The sequence below is a fragment of the Siphateles boraxobius genome, unplaced genomic scaffold (genome assembly GCF_051911475.1).
Source record: "Siphateles boraxobius isolate OS27281-9 unplaced genomic scaffold, OSU_SipBor_1 68, whole genome shotgun sequence".
Taxonomy (NCBI): domain Eukaryota; kingdom Metazoa; phylum Chordata; class Actinopteri; order Cypriniformes; family Leuciscidae; genus Siphateles; species Siphateles boraxobius.
In genome coordinates, this window is record NW_027509195.1 from 10,466,130 (window position 1) to 10,482,417 (window position 16,288).

Consider the following 16,288-nt stretch of genomic DNA (forward strand, 5'->3'; position numbering starts at 1 on the left):
ATCATCATGCATAAGATAATATAATGCATCAAGCCATATTGCCCATAGACCTTTAACCCTTGGTAGGTTATAAGATTAATCAAAGAAAATGCACTCAGCCAGATATTTGGTAAATGTTTGGCCTCAAATGCCAAAGCACCGAAAGGATTGATCTCCATCAAACACTGAGAAGATGAAAAAGGTTTGTGTTTAATCCATCACAAAAATATTATTTAATAATCTCTATAGGATTTAAAATTATGATAATAGAAGCAGGGCCACTCTTAATATACAGTGCAGTTTCATATCCCCATCATACTGTATGTGTTAATGTATTGACATTCTTTTGTGCATGACAATGAATTAAAGACTTAAATTTGAATACCCATGAGGGAATGCAATTTCAGTTCTTTTAGCTTCACAAATAGAAGTACTTCATAAATAAGAATAAGTTTGTTACATTGCTCCAACATGTTTACCAGGTCATAATATCAACTAACTGTACATAGCTGAAAACTTTCTAAAAATAACTAAATAAAGTTGCATGAGAAATCTATTGTGAAGTTGTTATTAAAGCAAAGATGAACAAATGAAAAGACCTGTTTGTTATTTGCAGTTTTTTCAAGGATCAGAGAAGACATTTCATATCTTCTTGTGAATGGCAATCGACCCTGAGCCCCTTAATTGAAACAGCCAAGAAACAGCCTTGGGCTTTTTGGGACCCTTTCATTTAAAGAAATTAAATGATATTTTTGCATTGAGGTCAGTCATGTAATTGGGCTATTTCATAATGATGCATTATAATAATTGAATGGATCCGGACCAAGACCAAACCTGATGAGATAGGCTACATAAGATCAGTCGATTCAGTTTGAGTTAATCATTTTTGATTCCTCGCTATTTATTAGAATATTTACAAGGAAGCCATGTGGCTGATCATAGTGCCTTCTTAAAAATAAAATCACCCTTTCGAGACGGATTTAAACCCGATCCCTTAAACCACGTCAAGAGGTGGTCTGAGCCGCAATACAGACGAAATTGGAAAAGTGTAAATGCATCTGGTTTTTGAAACCACATATGTAGATTTTACTCCTCCCAAAATGTAAAAAAAACAACAACACAAAACAAACAAAATAACGCGTGAGATCGTTTTAGCCTATAAGTTAAGTTCCCTTTCGAACGGTCACTTCGTATTGCGTAGCAATATCCATTATAGCAGATTTTACTCCTATATCAGCGTTGTTCCATATGCCTCGTGTTAAGCGAGGCCTACGAACACGTGAGCTGCATTTCATGCCTGGGACTCTACCACGCAGAGAATGCACTCTCTGTCGGCAGATGTGTGGCCTGCGAGTGCATGCCTAACTCCGTGCTGCGAACTCGGCTAGCTCTCTCTCGAGCCGGCGGCGCCGCGTCACCCGCGCTTCCTTCTCCGGCCCTACTTCAGCCGAGGAAGAAGAAGCGGCGCAGCCAACGGCATCCAGTGAGGCAGGATTAACTCCGATGCTGAAATGCTTCGGATCCTAACACAGGTAACCTAACCGTGCTAGCTGGCGCCGACCAGCAAAGCCGGCAAAAGAGGCCTCTCAACCCCGCCCTGCGGCTGATGCCCAACGCTAGCCGAGCGCTTCCCGCCAAAGTTGTCCTAGCATGCAAAGGAAAGAGAGGGCGCGTGTACCGCGCTTACCGGACCACCCTCAAAGAAGCCAGCAAACTTCCCACAGCCCCCTGTTCAGTTCAGGCGACTGGGGATTTTATTATCGTAAACAGACCCGGAGCAGTGAGCGCGCCTTTGCAAACAAACGCCGTTTTCACAGCAACTCAAATAAAGCACACGAGCACAACACATGGGTTCACGGTCCCCCTTCACTAGGCGGCCCCTCCCCTGTTGTAACACTGACTGCCCCACACGCAAATGCTTGTGCAGTCAGTCCAACATTCAATGTGTGCACAAATCACAATATAAGGGTATCAGGTCCCCCTATGTTAGGCGGCCCGTCCTAATCAGCTTGTCAAGCCCTAGCCACACGGGTTCTAGCCTGGCAAGCTATCCCCGATGTGTCGAGTTGGGTCATAAACACTATAAAGCGAGGCTACTCGCTCCAATTCGCTCGCAGACCAAGCACAACACATGGGTTCACGGTCCCCCTTCACTAGGCGGCCCCTCCCCTGTTGTAACACTGACTTCCCCTCACGCAAATGCTTGTACAGTCAGTCCAACACTCAATGTGTGCAAAAATCACAATATAAGGGTATCAGGTCCCCCTATGTTAGAGGGCCCATCCCAATCAGTGAGTCAAGCCCTAGCCACATGGTTATAGCCTGGCAAGCTATCCCATATGTGTCGAGTTGGGTTATAAACACTATAAAGCGAGGTTACTCGCTCCAATTCGCTCGCAGACCCCCAAAGTTTCAGGCGGTTCTCGAGACTTCGGTGAGAAGCAACGTGGGTCACATGCTTCGCACCGAAGTACAGAATTCATTAGCAAAAAGGCCGACAGAATTAGTCCCCCCTGCGCTAAAACATACAGGTTTTTACAGCCGCTATTTTCTAATTCCAAAAATGACAGCGGCCTCAGACCCATTCTAGATCTGAGACATTTGAACAAGGCTCTCATGAGACGGCCGTTCAAAATGTTAGCTATCAGTTTCACAAGCACAACACATGGGTTCACGGTCCCCCTTCATCAGGCGGCCCCTCCCCCGTTGTAACACTGACTTCCCCACACACAAATGCTTGTACAGTCAGTCCAATACTCAATGTGTGCACAATCACAATATAAGGGTATCAGGTCCCCCTACGTTAGGCGCCCAGCCCCAATTAGTGTGTCAAGCCCTAGCCACACGGGTTCTAGCCTGGCAAGCTATCCCCGATGTGTCGAGTTGGGTCAAAAACACTATAAAGTGAGGTTACTTGCTCCAATTCGCTCGCAGACCCCCCAAAATTTCTCGGTTCTCGAGACTTCGATGAGAAGCAACGTGGGTCACGTGCTTCGCACCGAAGTACAGAATCTATTAGGAAAAGGGGCGATAGAATTAGTCCCCCCCGCGCTAAAACATATGGGTTTTTACAGCCGATTACTGCGCATGCGCCCGCTGCAGCATTGGCTGAAACATAGTGTCCCAACTCATGCATGGCAGCCAGGCAGCTTGCGCGTTATGGTGAATCACGGTTGTTTAAGAACCCTGATTCCCTGGCGGGCTCAGAACTGGTACCACGAGGGGGTGACAATGGTAAGAATTTCCAGAAGGACAGTGGTTCTTACAGATACATCCAACCTGGGTTGGGGAGCGCTGCACGAGGGCATGCCTGCATCAGGCCTCTGGTCGAGCACGGAGCAGAGCTTACTTATCAACTGTCTGGAGATGAAAGCAGTTGTGTTGGCCCTGAAAGCATTTCTGTCGCACCTCAGAGGTCACCACGTCTTAGTCCACACAGACAATACGTCAGCGGTGGCCTACATAAATCGCCAGGGAGGCATCAGGTCAGGAAACCTGCATGAGATGGCGAGAGACCTCCTCTTATGGGCACAAACTAACCTGAGCTCTCTGAGAGCAACGCATATCCCGGGTGTCCAGAATGTGGGCGTGGATATGCTTTCACGGGGCAACACTCCCCTCGGCGTGTGGTCCCTGAACCCACAGACGGTCAGTCTGATATGGAAGGTGTTTGGCGAGGCCGAAATCGACCTTTTTGCCTCGAGAATCAACACCCACTGCAAATTGTTCTTCTCAAAGAATAGGAAACTGGTTCAGTTTTCAGACACAATCCCATGGCCTGTCCCACTGAGGAAAGACCTCCTCACACAGGCGAACGGGACATTGTGGCATCCGAGACCCGATTTATGGGCCCTCCATGTTTGGCCCCTCAACGGGTACCCAAGGACCTTCCTGAGAAGGTTTTAAGCACTATATCTGAAGCCAGGGCCCCGTCGCCTCGGCGCCTGTATGCTTCAAAATGGTCAGGTTTTTCCAGCTGGTGCTCGAAAAATCAGGCTGACCCAGAGTCATGTGAGATATCTGTGGTTCTCTCATTCTTACAGGAGCTGCTGGACGCGGGTCGCTCCCCGTCCACGCTCAAAGTGTATGTGGCAGCCATAGCAGCACATCATGTTCTGACGGCTGGCCAGTCACTGGGAAGAAATGACCTGGTCGTAAGATTCCTGAAAGGTGCGAGAAGAATGAACCCCTCCAGACCTCCCTCTGTGCCGCCTTGGGACCTCTCCACGGTCCTGGGGGCTCTGAAAGGTCCGCCTTTCGAACCGCTCCAATCGGTTGATCTAAAACCCCTCTTGCTGAAGACCGCTCTCCTTATGGCGTTGGCATCTATCAAGCGAGTGGGAGATCGGCAGGCGCTCTCTGTGAGCCCTGCATGTTTGGAGTTGGGTCCAGATGACTCCAGAGTCATCCTCAAGCCCAGTGAATGCTATTTCTATGACTTATACCGCAGCGGGTCAAATTTGCCCTATAGGTATCAAAGGCCATACGACCAGAGGTATGGCCTCGTCATGGGCTTGGTCATCTGGCATTCCCATTAGTGATATTTGCCGGCTGGTCCTCGCCTTCCACATTTATGAGTTTCTATAATATGGAAGTGCCTTCCCCGCTGGCGAAGGTGCTTTCTGTATGATTAAGACCCGTCGGTGGCCGGTCTTGTCATATATTACTGTGCACAATCTCATTCACATATATATATAAAACCCGCTGCTGGCCGGTTGTATTTCATGCATAAACCCGCTGTTGCCGGTTATATTGACATATACTGTATATATAAAACCCGCTTTTAGCCGGTTATATGACATATATAAAACCCGCTTTTGGCCGGTTATATGACTTATAAAAAACCCGCTTTGCCGGTTATATTCCATACATATATAAAATCCGCATTGGCCGGTTATAATTTCATATATAAACCCACTTGACTGGTTATATGTTCATATACTAATAACCCCGACAGTGTCTGGGTTCATTGATGTAGTTATTTCTAACTGATGTGTACTATTTTAGACCTGACGGTGTCTGGTCTATTTATACATAATTATGCGGTTATGGCTTGTTCTGTATGCTCAGGGGTCCTGAGTTGCAGTGGCAGCCAGTTACTCAGTGCGACGTTTTGCATGGCGTCCCCACTGCGTATAGCTGCGCTATATGAAGTGACCGTTCGAAAGGGACCTACTCGGTTACTCACGTAACCTCAGTTCCCTGAGTTAGGGAACGAGTATTGCGTAGCCAGCCGCACTATAGTAACATGGCATGTTGTCTCTTCAGTCGTTAAACCTGCTATAATTGCGAATTCGGGGACTATTATAGACTGAGGTCACGCCCCCTTGGCGGGCTCTGACGTTTATGACGCAGAGTGATCTCATTGGTCGCACATCCCGGGCCATTGGTTGTGCAGTTGCCGCAGAGCAGCCTATGAGCGAGCCAGACGCTCATGTTCTAGCTATGCAGCTGCAAATGCGCTTTACATAAAGGCTTCAGTAAATCGAGGAAAAGGAGTTTCCCCACTGCGTATAGCTACACAATACTCATTCCCTAACTCAGGCAACTGAGGTTACGTGAGTAACCGAGTAGTTATAGATGGCGGCGCTACCGCAACACGCATCGCCGCAGATGAATATTGCTTTATGTAGAGCAGGCCTATCATCTATTCAAGCCTAAGCCTAAATTATTTCACCAGTGCTGATGCTGCAAGCTCTCTCTAATTGCGGATGCGTACTTTTTTATTTAGTCATTTATTTAGTACTTGATTTTATCATGGGAAATGACTTCACGTGCAAAATCTAAACCTCTGTCCATAATTTTAAAGGAAATATTTGCAAAATATTGGAAAAATTAAGCTATTTTAAACCATGAAGATGAGCCAGTGGATAGCCTATCTATCACACAAGCAAGTGCAAACTATGCCGGGAAAGAAGTCTCAAACCCCGGTCAATTATTCACTTACCTACAGAAAATGAAAGTAAAAACATCTGACGCTGCATTAAAGGCCCAGCAAACACATTTACGTTGTGCCAACGTCTGTGGCGTTGCATTTCTCCTAACAACGTCACTGTCTACATGCTCGCAACATTGTAATAAAGTAGAATTCTAAGACGAGACAGGGCTGTAGCAACGTTTTTGCGCAACATTCAGCAACTGAGAGACAATGTTCTGACAAATAATTTTTTTAATATGCTAGATATAACATTATGCAAGTTGCCTCAAATACGCGCTTAAGTCGCTGCCTGTTCAAGGAGTGTGCTGAAATCAATTAGGCCTACTCATCATTAAAGTCATTTTGGCTTCATTATCGCTTATAACTTTAGGCATAAAGTTAAATATTTGTCATACCTGACAAGAAGATGTTCAAATAAATGTCACAATAGACAAGGAAGTTGTAGGTTGAGTTTGTATAATTTCCATATCTTATTTAGCTAAGGTAAATTAAACGCAATTCTCACTTATCCTCGCTTGATGATGAATGAGACGGCCCAGCGGTTGGTTGAAATTTAAAAGGCTGATTTTCGTGCGTCAGGGCAGTGACGAGTATGTTGTCCAGTGGTTGTCCAGACACCATAGGCACAACCTTAAATCTGCAGTCGGCAAGTCTGTCAGATTGAGTGGACTTAGGCAAAATTTTGAATGTTTACAACTCTCATGCCCCTCCCCCACTATCAACGAATACCCTCCTACCGAGTTCGTGTTCGTCAGTGCCTGCACCAGATTTTCTGTGATCGCGCCCGTCTCATCAGCATCCATCATAAGTCAGTAAGCATGCAAATAGACATGATTTTAGTATGATCTAGCTCCTTCAGATGGTAGATTGTTACGAAATGGATTACCCACCAATTAAACGTAAATAAACACTATCGTCCGTCTGAAACGCTATTATTGTTGTATGGTATATGCGGCAGACATGGTCATTGTACATTGTTCTATTGCTTATATAACAGAGCTAGTCAGATAGCACATACAATAACAGTAGCTTTACTACTTGTGACGGCCAGAAAACGGAGAAGAGGCAAAAGCAGGGAAACACTCGTTTATTAAATATAACCAGGAACGGTCAGGTCCACACAAAGGGCGACACACAGGAACGGACAAGTGACGCAGGGACCTCGATGGAACCGGACCAGAAGTGATGAGTAGTGATGAAATGAAATCCAAATCCAGAAGGTGCAGACGATCAACACAGGAAACACGACGTATAATCCAGGAAGGGAACGAAGACCACGAGGGAAGACCAGACAGGAACGACACCGGAACACATCACAACGATCTAACAAAGACAAGACTCAAACAGTGAGTATATATAGGCACCGCTGATCAGATGCAGCTGGCGCCGAAAGTGAAAGCAGCTGGCGCCACTGATCAGCGGCAGTGATCGGTGACCACGCCCATACACACACACAACACCAAGACATAAGACAAGAAGGGCACGATGGATTGACGAACCGTGACAGTACCCTCCCTCCTAGGAACGCCTCCTGGCGTTACCAGACGTCCTTACCTGTCGATTGTAATCATCGATAAGGGAGTGGTCCAGAATGTCCCTAGCAGGAACCCAACTTCTCTCCTCCGGACCGTAACCCTCCCAGTCCACCAGGTACTGGAATCCGCGTCCCCTCCGCCTAGAGTCCAGAATGCGATTAACCGAATATGTAGGTTCCCCATCTACGAGTCGCGGCGGAGGAGGAACCGGGGCAGGCGGATTAAAGTGAGAATGAAATACAGGTTTTAATTTGGACACATGAAAGGCGGGATGAATTCTCCTGTACGCAGGAGGGAGTTTGAGTCGGACTGTCACCGGACTAATAATCTTGGTGACAGTAAACGGGCCGATAAATTTAGGAGCTAACTTATTAGAGACGGAGCGGAGTGGAATGTTCTTAGTAGAAAGCCACACTTTTTGACCGACGATGTATACGGGAGGCTTCGACCGGTGGCGATCGGCCTTGGCCTTGGTGCGCGCCCTCACTTGGAGCAGAGTCTCTCGGGCTCTGGTCCATGTGCGGTGGCACCTCTGGACGAAGGCGTGAGCGGAGGGGACCGCGACTTCGGATTCCAGGCTAGGAAAAATAGGTGGCTGGTAATCTAAACTACCCTCAAACGGAGATAGGCCCGTGGATGACACTGGTAACGAGTTATGAGCGTACTCAACCATTGAAAGCTGCTGACTCCAGGAGGAAGGATTCTTGGATACCAAACATCGCAACATTCTTTCCAGATCCTGGTTGGCTCTCTCGGTTTGACCATTGCTCTGGGGATGAAACCCAGAGGACAGACTGACAGTCGCTCCCAGTAATTTACAAAATTCTCGCCAAAATTTGGATACGAATTGGGGACCCCTGTCGGAAACCACATCAATCGGGAGGCCATGTAAGCGAAAAACGTGGTCAACGACAGTCTCCGCTGTCTCCTTGGCAGAGGGTAATTTGGGCAAGGGAATGAAATGAGCCGCCTTCGAGAACCGGTCCACAACGGTCAAAACAACCGTCTTGCCCTGGGAGGGTGGGAGGGCGGTAATAAAATCTAGCGCAATGTGGGACCAGGGTCTCGAAGGGACAGACAGCGGTTGGAGTAACCCATCTGGGGGTCGATTGGAAGTCTTACCAGTGGCACAAACCGAGCAAGCCAAGATGAAACTGCGAATGTCGCGAGCCATTAACGGCCACCAGAATCGTTGCTTAACCAAAAAACTGGTGCGATTTACCCCTGGATGACAAGCCACGTTGGAACAATGCCCCCATCGAATGACGTCGGACCGTACTCTCTCTGGCACAAATAACCGGTTCGTTGGGCTACCGGGCGGAGGCGTTAGCCCTTCTAAGGCCGTCTTGACCTTCGACTCGATCTCCCATGAGAGTGTAGAGATAAATAGGTTCTCTGGTAAAATGCACTCGGGAGTGGACGGGCGTTCGGAAAGGTCAAAAATACGAGATAAGGAGTCGGGTTTGATGTTCTTGGAACCCGGGCGGTACGAAAGAGAAAAATCAAAACGACCGAAAAAAAGAGCCCACCGAGCCTGCCTGGAGTTGAGTCTTTTGGCAGTGCTGATGTATTCTAAGTTCTTGTGATCGGTCCAGACGATAAAAGGTACCCCCGACCCTTCTAACCAATGACGCCACTCCTCCAACGCTAACTTGACCGCCAACAACTCTCTGTTACCAATGTCATAGTTACGTTCAGCGGGAGACAAACGATGGGAAAAAAACGCGCATGGATGCATCTTGTCGTCTGTGGAAGAGCGTTGGGAAAGAACTGCGCCTAACCCCACCTCTGACGCGTCGACCTCCACCACGAACTGACGTGAGGAATCAGGGGCTATCAAGATGGGAGCCGAAACGAAGCGACTCTTCAGTTTGGCGAACACAGCCTCAGCTGTGTCGGACCACCTGAACGTAGTTCTGGGGGAGGTCAAGGCAGTCAGAGGCGCGGCTAGTTGGCTGAAATTGCGAATGAAACGCCTGTAGAAGTTAGCAAACCCCAGAAAACTCTGTAGGGCCTTACGGGAATCTGGACTTGGCCAATCTACCACAGCCTTAACCTTATCAGGATCCATACGCACTCCCTCAGACGAGATGATATATCCTAGAAAAGAAACAGACTGTGCATGAAAATCGCATTTCTCCGCCTTGACAAAAAGCCCATTCTCTAGCAACCTCTGAAGCACTCGTCGGACGTGCTGCACGTGTTCCTGGAGAGAGGATGAAAAAATCAATATGTCGTCCAGGTAGACATATATGAACTGATCTACCATATCTCGCAGCACGTCGTTGACGAGTGCCTGGAAAACCGCTGGGGAGTTGGACAGCCCAAACGGCATAACCAAATATTCAAAGTGCCCCCTGGGGGTGTTAAACGCGGTTTTCCATTCATCCCCCTCCCTAATGCGAACCAAATGATAGGCATTACGTAAGTCCAGTTTTGTGAAGATTGATGCTCCCTGTAACCTCTCGAAGGCTGAAGACATCAACGGCAAAGGATAAGTATTCTTTACCGTGATGTTATTCAACCCCCGGTAGTCAATACAAGGTCGCAGAGAACCATCCTTCTTGCCCACAAAAAAGAACCCCGCCCCCGCCGGTGAAGAGGAAGGGCGGATGAATTTGGATGCTAGAGAATCAGAAATATATTTCTCCATAGCCTCCCTTTCTGGAACAGAAAGCGAATAAAGTTTGCCCTTAGGCGGAGACTTACCTGGCAGTAAATCTATGGCACAGTCGTAGGGACGATGCGGAGGGAGAGAAGCAGCACGGGACTTACTGAACACTTCCATCAGGTCCAGGTACTCAACGGGCACGTTAAGTAAATCCACCGTCTCCTCCTGAAACACAGAAACAGGTACAGACGGACAAGCAGACGTAAGACAAGACTTATAACACTGAGTGCTCCATTCGGAGATGGAATGTTGACGCCAGTCTACTCGGGGGTTATGGAGTGTGAGCCAGGGATGACCAAGGACTACGGGTGCTAAGGGTGAGTCCAATAGAAGAAATGACAGAGTTTCAGAATGATTGCCTGATGTGATGAGTGTTATGGGTCCTGTGGTGAGAGCAATGTTAGGGAGTCTTTGACCAGTAAGAGCATTGACGGATATGCTGTGAGTGAGTGAGGTGACAGGAATAAGTAACTTCTGGGCCAGCTTACGATCCATGAAGTTTCCCTCCGCTCCTGAGTCCAGTAAGGCGTGACAGTCGTGTGTGCCGGTGGTCCATCTCAGTCTTACCGGGAGGAGCGTGGATGATGGTGATGAGGTCTTCTCAGCGGAGATCCCACCCGATAGTAGCCTCAGATTTACTACCGGGCTTGGCCTTTTACCGGGCAGGCGTGTAGGAAGTGGCCCGCCTCCCCACAGTAAAGACAGAGTCTGAGGGATCTCCGCCTCTCCTTCTCCTCCCGGGAAAGCCGAGCCCTACCCACCTGCATGGGCTCGTGGTCGAATGCAGGGCTGACCGTGTCTGCGCTGCTGGTTCTGGGATCCCCTGTACCTCCAGGAAAACGAACCTGGGGAGCACGACGTTCTCTCCTGGCCAGACGTGCATCCACCCTGAGTGCCAGGTCAATGAGGCCGTTCAGAGTCGTGGGTAGATCCAGCGCGTAGATCTCGTTCTGGACACGGTCAGCCAGCCCACGCAGGAACACACACAACACCAAGACATAAGACAAGAAGGGCACGATGGATTGACGAACCGTGACACTACTGTTCTTACTCTTGTAAGAAAGATAGAGTAGCATTGATTCTTCCAAAAAGCCGAGCTTTATCCCTTCATCTTGACATGTTTATCCACCTAACGTTACGTTCACACGGATTTCCTTGCAAACAAAGCTAACGAACCTGCCCAACAAGTGCTAACGTTAGCTATCCATACCAACACATTTGGGCAAACATACTTAGATTACTAACATAACACTAAGAAATAAAGTAACTGGTTGATAAAGCACAATTACCTATCGAGAAGAAATGTTGCAAGCTCTGCATCCAGCTTGAACCCAATTAAATCACGTAATCTCCACCTTTCAAATGCCGATCCGATATTGATCCTGGTTTTATTACGGGCACGGTCGCTTTCTTTCTTTACTTCTTTCTTTTCAGCAGGTGTTCTCTTTTCCTGTGTTGTTTTTGACTTCCTAGCTCTTGAGGTTAACCGAGGAATTGGAATCTTTTCCGCCATCACTCTTCATTACTGCGTAAACTTCAGGCGTGTGCACGTGATTGTAACGTGCGTGAGGGGTGGCGTGTGCACGACCTGTGATTGACAGTCAGATCTCACCCCCCCCTGCGCTGATTGGACCCAAGATCCAGGAGCGGTGGATTTTTGCAAAACAAATAACACGCCCCAGGTGGAGTTAGAAGCTCGGGTTTTTTTCTAAACCACTTTATTTATGTTCTGTCGGATTATAGTGTCGATTTCACTGAATATGATCAAAAAAAATTTGCCGACGGCAGCTTTAAACAATGGCCCTGAACGGTGGTTCAAAGTCAACATAGTGACAACATTATAACAACCTTCACACCACACACTGTAGTTATAGCAACCGTTTGGTCATGTTGTTAAAACGTTGTTAGAAGGTTGGGTACGTTGTGACAACGTTCTGTGTTTGCTGGGGGTTCATATTCTCTCAGAGACGATGAGAGTTGTATCTACTTCAACGTGCTGATAACGGTAACTGTCTACATTTATTTTCTTAATATTTCTCTTGTGGCCCATAATACGTGAAAAAAGAAGAAGATAATTATTTAGTGTAGGCTAAAACAAGCAGTCTAGTTTTTGAAATGATGAGTAAGCTAATCGAACTATTATTTTACTTTCCTTGAAGCTTGTCGGTTATGGGGTGATGCACTTTAAAATTATTGCGGGGCAAATTAATTGTAATAGCCTAATTTACTAATAAAAGTAGTAGTAATAATAATAATTTAATACATTACTGGAAATGTCAAATCTTCTTGATAAGGCCGACAGCTGATCATCTTCTGATCATGTTCTATCGGCATCAGCGCGTCTGATCATAGTCTATCGGCTGGCATGGGGTTATCGCGGGGCCTCCAACAAGCGGGGCCCCCGCACTGCGTGCCCATCCAAGCCACTACTTATATAGTTTTTCTTGAGTTAAGAAAAAGCTGTAGCTACTTATTCAAAGAACCAGTTTCTTACCTTTGCATTGCAAACAGGCAGAGTCGGTCGTGTGGCACTTCATTTATGATAGAGGCGGGGCGGAGTTATGAGATTTAACAGACCGTTTAAAGGGGTTTATATAGCATTTTAAAGTTGTCACTTTTTGAGGGTTAGCAAAAATGCTCCGTTTTGTGCCTGGCCCTTTAAATGCAAATGAGCTGCCTCAGAGGGCGGGGTTTCAAGAGCTCTTGTGTGTTAGCAGAGCGATTACCTCACGCAGACACACTAAAATGACTGTGCACTCTTTAGCTTTTAAAGAACACCTGCTCAACTACCGGACCGTCCTTAACAATGCAAGATCCACTTATTTCTCCTCCACTATTAGAAATTTCTCGTGCAGACCCAAATCACTCTTTGCTATGGTCAACAAACTAACAAATCCACCACAACATGTTATGTCAGGCTCTGTGGAGCTTGTAAATAGCTTCTCTAAATTCTTTTCAGACAAATTGATGTCTATCACTTCTTCCATCACCAAAAACAAGCATACAAGCGACTCAAACTTCATGATAACTGGATCAGCCCACTTGTCAAACCCTCTCTCTACTTTTACTCTGACTACTCCTGTTGCCATAAGTGACCTAATTGTGAAGTCAAATTCTACATCCTGCCGGCTCGATCCTACACCTACTGTTCTACTTAAGAAGTGCGTCCTCGAGGTCGCACCATTCATAACTCACATGATAAACTGTAGTTTAGCCCGTGCCATTGTCCCAGCGGAATTAAAAACTGCTGCAGTGACTCCCATTCTTAAAAAACCTGGCATTGATCACCTAAACATGGACAATTACAGACCGATATCAAACCTAACATTCTTAAGCAAAATCCTTGAAAAGGTTGTTGCTTCTCAATTACGCTCTTATTTGGATATGAATGGTCTTTTTGAACCTTTTCAGTCGGGTTTTCGCCCATCTCACAGCACTGAAACTGCTCTTCTGCGTGTGGTTAACGAAATTCTCTCATCGATGGATTCAGGGTTAATAAACATCTTGATGCTCCTTGATCTAAGCGCCGCTTTTGACACAGTCTGCCATGAATTGCTTATTTCTCGGCTTTCTGATATTGGTATCACTGGTTCCGCTCTTTCCTGGCTTATTTCCTATATCACTGACAGAATGTATTATATCACCATACAAGGTCATAATTCTGCCACCAATTTACTTACACGGGGCGTTCCTTTGTTCGGTTCTTGGTCCACTCTTGTTTATCATCTACATACACCCACTTGGTAGCATCATACGCAGGCATGGACTACAATTCCATTGCTATGCAGATGACATCCAAATTTACCTCACCACCAGCTCCGATAGACCATCCCTGCCTGACTCACTCACTGCATGCATCAGGGACATAAAGCATTGGATGTCCCTTAACTTCCTCAAATTAAATGATAATAAAACTGAGATATTAGTGATTAGTTCTCCAGTTTCAGTCAAAAGGATGGACCAGTCCTTCTATATTGATGGTTTCCATATAAAGCCTTCATCACTGACTCGCAACCTCGGTGTCTTATTTGACTCAACTCTGTCTTTTGGCTCTCATATTTCTTCCATTGTTAAAAACTCTTTCTTTCATCTTCGAAATATTGCTCGTCTAAGACCATCTCTCACTTTAGCTGACGCCGAACTCTTAATTCATGCATCAATCACATCACGTCTGGATTATTGCAATGCTTTATTTCTTGGCCTTCCCAAAAAACTTATTGCAAGATTGCAGTACGTCCAAAACTCAGCAGCAAGAGTTCTCACCTCCACCAGGCGTTCTTCTCACATTACTCCGGTGCTTCATGACCTTCACTGGTTACCTGTTTCATCACGTATCCACTTTAAGGTATTGCTTTTAACATATAAGGCATTAAACGGTCTTGCACCCCCATATTTGTCTGATCTACTTTTCACCTACCGTCCTGCACGCTCTCTCAGATCAACTGAACTTGGTTTACTGTCCATCCCTCGTTTTCGATTATCTACAGTAGGTGGAAGGTCATTCAGTGTTAATGCGCCAACATTATGGAATTCACTGCCCCTTTCACTTCGAAATATCTCATCAGTGACTGCTTTCAAGACACAGTTAAAAACATATCTGTTTAACATGTACTTCGCCTAAATGTGATTATATGTGTCCTTTGTGATTGTAAAGTTGTGCGTCAGTGTTAAATGTATTATAAAGGTACCATGTAAAGCGACCTTGAGCTTTGGAAAGGCGCTATATAAATAGAACTTCTTCTTCTTCTTCTTCTTCTTGTTCTGCCTTTAATGTTAAAACAGAGTCAGACAAAGCTGGAGAGACTCAAGAAGAAGTGACAACATATAGAATGCAACAGGACGTCTCTGAATGGTTAGCTGATGAATTTATGTTGCTGATGTGGAATTAACTATCTTCAATTAGCATATTCCGTCATGATAATCTATACATCGCTGGTATAGGAACTGTTGTGAGATGCACACAGAGTGACTTTTTATTCCATGTGAAAAGAAGGATGCTAATGTTTGAGCTGACTCACAAATACACTCTTATACAACAACTTTTCCTCTTCTCAACATGGACTGCGTGTCCCAGGGGCGCGGTTTATGTACATTTTAGGGTTGCTGATGTCACTAACCCGGGAGGAATGTCGTGTAGTCCCTACCAGCCGTTTGTTGTAGTCCTTTTCTTTAAACGCAAATATCTCCCTTTGCTTTGAACTTTGAGCATTGTAACTTTGCAGATGTTGTTTATGCTCAAACAGCAACATTTCACACTAGCTAAAGTTAGAAAATTGAAATCATGTTTTACCACCCCTTTAAGTATCTAATGGAGATACAAGGTTCAGTCACAAGCTTTTTTAAATACGTTTCATTGGTTAAATATTTGCAAAACCCACAGACAGATGTAAAGGGTGACCAACTGTAATGATAAAAAAGGCAAAAAATGGAAATACAAGGTTTATTCCAATATTTAAATTGTAAAATTATATAGTAGTTGTCTTACAGTGTTGTACTATAAGAGAGAAATAATAATAGGGCTTAATAATAATTAAAAACTTACAATATGCTTCCACGTCCATGGGATGCCTGTAAAGCCGGCCCCAATTAAGCTTTATAGTCCCAATTAAATCAAGTTTTTGGCTTTTAGTATGATTAGCCTATGTTAATCTTACAGTTATTTATAAGCTAGTGTGCTCCAAAACAATGACAAAATTCACATTTAGAAGATATAAGCATTCAAAACTTACAGTCTCTCACTTCCGATGATATGGATGAATGATTTTGATGACATCACTCTGCACTTCAACTTCTCATCAGATGTCCTGTCCAATCAGATGCTCTCTAGAATCTAAAGCCCCGCCCCCTACATTGAATAGATGCTGAAGCTGCGCATAAAATCGGTCACTTGTTCACACATTTATTATTTTCTACATGGTGAATGGTGCACTAAATAGGGGATAGGGAACGATTCAGACAGTACAATTTTTTTGCTGTCAAATGACGTCATACATCTAACGGTATCTAACCGTTAGATGTAACGTTAGATGCTTGTAAGACGTGGACTTGGTGCATTTAAAAAGAAAGTCAACTTTTCCATATCTTAATGTGCCTTGATAATCACTTTTATGAGAGAACTTATTTTTAGTGGTTAAAATACCTTTATTTTAAGCTGAGAAAACCAAT